At 40.3% G+C, this 6,630-nt stretch overlaps 2 long non-coding RNA genes across 2 annotated transcripts; one reads left to right on the plus strand and one right to left on the minus strand.

Annotated features, from left to right (window-relative positions):
- Positions 1-3,853: 3,853 nt before the first annotated feature.
- LOC148374783 (uncharacterized) lies at positions 3,854-5,021 on the plus strand. Its single transcript, XR_015850987.1, has 2 exons — positions 3,854-4,232; positions 4,647-5,021. It is a non-coding gene; the product is annotated as an uncharacterized LOC148374783 (long non-coding RNA).
- An 83-nt stretch (positions 5,022-5,104) lies between these two features.
- LOC148374784 (uncharacterized) lies at positions 5,105-6,571 on the minus strand. Its single transcript, XR_015850988.1, has 2 exons — positions 6,335-6,571; positions 5,105-5,569 (listed from the first exon to the last, which is right to left on the minus strand). It is a non-coding gene; the product is annotated as an uncharacterized LOC148374784 (long non-coding RNA).
- Between the last annotated feature and the right edge of the window lie 59 nt (positions 6,572-6,630).

The following is a 6,630-nucleotide window of genomic DNA, read 5'->3' on the forward strand; positions in this document are numbered from 1 at the left end:
CAGCCATTTGTTCTAGTCAGTAACAAAAAGTAGCTCTCAGCTTCAAAAGGGTTGGTGACCCCTGCGCCAAATAATACACAATTTCCCTTTAAGGAGGAAACGGGCAAATTAAGGCTACATGGATGTTTTAACAAAGGACGAAACTTTTTTTTTTAACTGATTAATGATTCCAAATGTGGGACTACAACTACTAGCTGTGAACTTAAAAGAAAGAACAATGACTAATTTTCTTAAAGTAGATTTTGACATTCTATAATACTTGAACGTCAAACTTTAATTAAATGCTAAAAGATCGATGTGATTCAAATCAAACAAAGTGTGAGCTGTTTTTTCCGTGTGTGTGTTGAGAGAGAGTATAGCTTTACATAATTGTGGTAAGGCAGAGGTGGGCCGCTTGTCTTGCATGTATTTGGAGGTTTCTCTTCTTTAACGAATGTTAACCACTTCTGCCAGTTTGCTAACGAGCTGATAATTTGTTTTATTTGTGTTGAAGAAAAGAAACCTCTAAAAAACATGGAGAACAGGGGCTGCCCACTACCATAGAAAGGCATTTTTGGCCTAAAATTCGAGCCACCATATGAGGAACTCAAAATGTGATTAATTTAGATTGATTTTCTATATTCAACCCAATTTACAGTGTTCAGATAAAGTATTTGACACCTAAGCCAGGTGCTGCTTGCCAGTCTTGATTTGTGTGTTTTGAGGATGTTTATCACAACAAAGATATCAGTTCCTCAAACCAGTTTTAATATACAGACAACCCGAGGAAATACACAATGCGGTTTTGAATTGTTGATCCCATTTATAAAGGAACAAAAAGTCAAAACGTATCTGGCCATATGTGGACAAGTAATTCCAAGAGTGCGACCAAGGCTCATCCGGGAGATAACAAAAGAACCTCGGAAAACATCCAAAGAACTGCAGGCCTCGTTGGCATCGGTTACGGTGCTCATGACTCCACTATGAGAAAGACACCAAAAAATGGAATCAATCGGAAAGTTCCCAGACGAAAACCACTGCTGTTACAAAAGAGCACAAAGAGTCGTCTCACATTTGTCAAAAACATCTACACAATCTAGATTACCCTCAAGACTTAAAGACAAACATTCTGTGGACTAGTGAGTCAAAAACTAAACTTTTTGGAAGTTGTGCTGCTCATAACATCCGGCAGAAAAAAAGCACAGAATTTGACTAAAATAACCTTAAGACAACAGTAAAGCGTCATAGGGGAAGTGTGATGTTCTAGGACTGCTTTGCTGCCTCAGGAACAGGACAACTTGCTGTGGTTGATAGAATGATGAAATCTGGTGTTTACGAGAAGATCCTGAAGGAGAACGTCCGGCCATCAGTTTGTGCCCTCAAATGCAAGCGTTTTTGGATCATGCTAAAGGACAATGATCCAAAACATACTTTGGAATGGCTCACAAAGAAATGAAGGTGGTGAAGTCAAAGTCGGTATTTAATCCAATTGATATGCTGGGGTGTGATCTTATATGGGCTATTCCTGCAAGAAACCCCTCCAATGTGGCAGATTTGAAACAATTTTACAAAGAAGAATGGGCCAAAATTCCTCCATAGTGTTGTGAAAGACTCATTACCAAATCAGGAAGGAGGCTTAGGTGGCAAATTTTCACAACACTGCAAACAGGATTGAATGTAGAAAATCAATCTAAATTAATGGAATTTTGAGTTCCTCACTGCACTCTTCCGAACTTTAGCTTAAAATGTGGTTCCTGGGATTTGTTGGAGCCACTCTTTCAGTTTGGGAGCTACTGGCCGCAGTGCCCCCACTACCCTCGGGACCACGCTGGCCTTGACCTTCCACATCTCTTCCAGCTGCTCTTTCAACCCTTGGTACTTCTCCAGTTTCTTGTGTTCCTTCTTCCTGATGGTGGCATCAGCTGAGATTGCCACATTTATTACCACCACCCCCTTCTCCTATTTGTCCACCACCACAATGTCTGGCTGGTTAGCCAGGTGCTGCTTGTCAGTCTGGAAACTGAAGTCCCACAGGATCTTGGCCCTGTTATTCTCAGCGACTTTCTGACTTGAATGCGGGAATCTGGGTTTTGAATCCCAGTCCGATCGAACATTACCCAGTAAGGGTCATTAGGCAAGACCCCTCATGATATACCTGCCTACCACCCGTGTAAGAGAACGCAATAATGATAGAGATTACAGATCAAGATTGTGGATTCAGTGGCCGTGTTTGAGGGACCCTCTAAACCAGTGTTACTCAAGCAGTGTGGCGAGCCACACGTATATGCAGTGGGTCCATGTTTAGTGTCCCGCAGAAAATGGCTCAATTTTGTCTTCGCAAAAAAAACATGCTCTTGCTCAATATCGTTGTTTTATTCCAGTGATCAGCCGAATAAACACAACATTCATCCATACCAGTAGACTTATTTTTCTATTTATAGTTATTATCTGGTCATGAGGTAGTGCAGTATATTTAATAACTTATTTTGTTTGATGGAACTGTTTATGATTGCACTACAAAAATAATGAAATATATCAAATAAAGCAAAAATAATTGAACAGCACATTGCTAACTATAATTATTATTCTTTTACCCAAAAATATGGTAAAAAGGTTTAGGGTCAACTGGAAGATATCTTTGGTTAATTTTTAGTATTATTTTAACAGGGGAAACAAAACATGTACAGATACAGTAAAACAGGTTAAAATAGAATACAATCCAAAATGACAGAAAAAAGATAATCCAAATGAATAACCTGTATTTCCTCTTGAGCCACCGTGATCACATTTTTTTTTATCTTAATTTTGTTCTCTCTTTAAAGTCTTTATCGCATGTTTACCCTGGAGTGCCATGTCTAATTTCGTTGCATACAATGTTAATACGTTGTTATTAATGACATTAAAGGGAATTTAATTCAATTCAAATGATAAGAAACTTGATACTGTCAAATCAGGTCACATGATTATTTAAACTTTAAAAACCAAACATGCAACGGGTGCCAGGAATTATTTTGTAAACATTTTCGATGGACAGTGTGGCCTGAGGTTTTTTTTGATGAAAAAAACATGTGCCTTGGCTCAAAAAGTTGGAAAACACTGCTTTTAAAGAAGTACAGTAGAACCTCGGTTTTCGAACGTCTCTCAGTTCGAACAAATCGGTTCTCGACCAAAAATTTTGAGAAATTCTTGCTTCGCTTTTCGTTTAAAAAATCTGAGTTTGAACGCCGGTACGCTAGGGTGCGATGCTGAGCGGCGTACGGGTGTAGATTGCCCCCATCCCTCGTGAAGAACTGTTATGACGTGCGCGCGCACTTCTTTTCGCTTTTAATATCGGTGAACGGAGTGTTTTAGCCCCTAATTATGCCTCCGAAGAAGGTCGGTGCAAGCAGAAAATTTGCTACAGGTGAAAAAAGAAGAGTAGTGCGTACAACTATTGCATTTAAGAAATAAATAATAGCAAAATGAAGAAGGTGTGCGAGTTTTCCTTCTTTCAAGGGAATAGAGCATGGCTTCTGCAGACCAGCACAAAGGTAAGAAATCCTATTCATAATTATTTTCTTTATCCTTTAACCGCTCACCACTTTTGTGGAGACCCGGGTGCTAAATGACGTGTAAACGACCTGATTTTTTTTTATTTTTACACGTTCATGTTAGCGTAATCTTTCGTACGGAAGATTAGCCTGGGTTAGCTTCATGTTTACGTTCATGGTAAACATTCAGGGTGTTGGAACGGATTAAAACGATTTTACATTACTTTTAATGGGAAAAACGATTTTCGGTGATCGGACAAATCGGTTTTCGAACAGTGTTCTGGAACAGATTATGGTCGAGAACCGAGGTTCCACTGTATAGGATGTTTAACAGACTGTGGCCCAATCCCATTTCTCTCACTCGGCCCTGAGGACCCTCCAGTGAGGTCCCTCGAAGAGGAGTGCCCTCCGCGAGTGAAGTGCAAAGCGGAAAAGGTTTGGACAAGACTTGCAAGGTTCCACCCCTGTCCAGGAGATGGCGGTAATATTAATTGGCTGTAGACCTTAGTGACGTATAGGCCTACGTCACATGTAAACAACTCGAGTCTCAACGTAGTGTGTCAGTTGGAGAGTTCGTGCAACGTTAAAAATGCCCGCTACAGCTGTGTTATTACCGATTGCCTGAAAGCTCATCATCTTTTCCGTGTCTCCAATCAACGGAGGAGAAATGTGCTATACTGAAGACAGCTTTGGCGCTATGTAGTGCTGATTCATCTTTACAAGGTACGTACACTCATTAAAAAAAATGACCCGTTCGGTCAAATACAGTAAGAGTTAACATACAATGCACGTTCACATAATACCCTATGTTTGTGTAGACATAAATGACAACCTACTTATTAGTATCTTAATGCCATTTTATGACATATAGTAGGGGTCTTGAATGTGTGACATGACGAAAAGTAAACAAACACAAGAACAGTCCACCTGACCCTTAAGCTGACATAATATCGTCACCAAACTTCCCTGTACGACCCAAAAACCTTAGTTCATAAGGAATTTAATTCAAAAGAGTTGTCATTGGATATAAAAAAGGTCATTTCAACATTTTTTCATGATGCTTACATCACAGTTAAAGCGGTCTTTTTCTTTTCTATGCCCACTTTTATGTCTAAATTGTTATCTATTGTGTTCCAGAGTGGCTGTCCCATAAGCGTGGACAGGTTGGACAGGAATGTTCCCATCCTGTGCTTATGGTTGGATGTGGAGTCAGAACTCATTCAGGACTTAAGGTTGAGCAAGAAGGTTATGTGGGCCCTGCATGAGCTGCTAAAGAGGGAACAGGGCCGTGGCTGGAGGTCCTGATCTACGTGTACTGGCTGGCCCACGCTCTGTCCTACCGTGTGGTGTCACGGGTCTTCAGGGTTCCCAGGTCCACCGTACAAAGAATTGTCCACAGTTAATATGGAATAAATTGCCCAAAAGCCATATTTAGGCTCTTTAAGTCAGACCCACATTTGCATTATGTGCTTTTCTGCATTACTATTCAATAAACATCTTCATTTTGAGTAACACCTTGGTGGTTTATTTCATAATGATGTGAGATACTGTGTGTGAACTATGTGACTGTTGGACAGAAAACAACTACAAATCACTCCAGCTTAAATAATAGTTTACTTTCAGAAAAACAAACTCACATTGGGCCAAAATACATAATAGTAAATAATGTGTCACAAATTTTAACAAAAATATACCAATACTTCCATGAAGCTGGAAAACACAAACTGGAACTTCATTGAGTTCTTAATAAAAAAAACAATATTATCCTTTTATAAAACAAAGGGAAACATTGCAGAGATGTCACTGTTCTGGAAATTTGTCCACGAGCTTCCCAAAAAGGACGGGAACCGCTCAGTTTTGGCCACAGTTTCTTCGAGCCTTTTCCTCACTCCGGCAGACTCCGCTTTCAAAAAGTCAAGGAGTGTATCGTGCTTCCTTTTTTTTCTGGGTGATTTGGGGTTTGGCGCCGGATTAGAAGGTGCCAACGACGTGCCCGGTGGTGTGGATGGCGTGGTAGCTGTGATGGTGACCAGCTCTTCCACGGGACGTTCTACAGTGGCCTTTAGGTTGGGTGGAAAAAACAAGAATTACTTAATGCTGATGTATTGTACAAAAACAACTGAGTATAGGATGCTCAGCAAGTTGATGTGAGACAGGAAATTATAGGATGTGTTCTGGATAATTATTTGATAGTGAATAGATACACAAAATTGACATGTTATTCTTATGGCTGTATGAGCCTTCTATTGGCCAGCATCACATATGCTTTAGAATTGTCTCCACATTTGGACAACATTTTGAGAAGGTAATTAGTTTACTTAATATGTGTTTACAGAGAAGGCAGTGGACTATGTGATAGTAGTTTGTTTCAACTGTATTTCCACGTGAAATTCGGAGACATTACTCATAATGCATGATGAAAACTAATGCATTCTGATCTCACATGAAAGAATCATATTGTAAATAAAACACGACACCCGAAATTGTGTGCAGTAAACAAGCGCTTATGTCCAGAACGGTATTCTGACTATGCTCCTTTAGCGACTGGCCATGTACAGTAGATGTAAAAGGACGACTCGTTTAAGATAAAAACAGGGATGGGCTGAACCGTGATTTTCTGCCCAGTTATCCTACTTTAAAGTTTGTAGCGTGAAGATTTTTTTTTTGCCAGCTCCCTTGGTAGATTAGTGCACTTCGTAAAGTAGCGATTTTGCAATGTTCGTGTTTTAACGCGAAAATACGATTTTCTATTGCATTTACGTCTAACTAAGATATCTCAATACATTTTGTTGCAAATACATGCGTGGTTGTGGAAAACTACTTACATTTGTGCGGTTCCTTTCCGGGCATGTTTGTTGATATTGAGAATTCGCAAAGCCTTCTGGGTAGTCACTTCGCCGCCAAGTGAGGTCGAGAGCCCCCTCGGTCTTGAAGTGGCTACGACATGGTTTGAGGGCACTTCTGCCTCGGTCTTGAGAGTATCGGGACACACCCCATTTTCACGTGAACGCGCAAACCGAGTGACTAGGGCACATAGCGAGTGAAAGTGCGAAGAATGGGACTCAGCCTGTGTCTTAACTCTTATTTTGAAGACCACATTTCGTTTCCGGGTTTTTTCTAC

The sequence above is a fragment of the Urocampus carinirostris genome, chromosome 1, assembly GCF_059441175.1.
Source record: "Urocampus carinirostris isolate Australia breed hairy pipefish chromosome 1, RoL_Ucar_1.0, whole genome shotgun sequence".
Taxonomy (NCBI): domain Eukaryota; kingdom Metazoa; phylum Chordata; class Actinopteri; order Syngnathiformes; family Syngnathidae; genus Urocampus; species Urocampus carinirostris.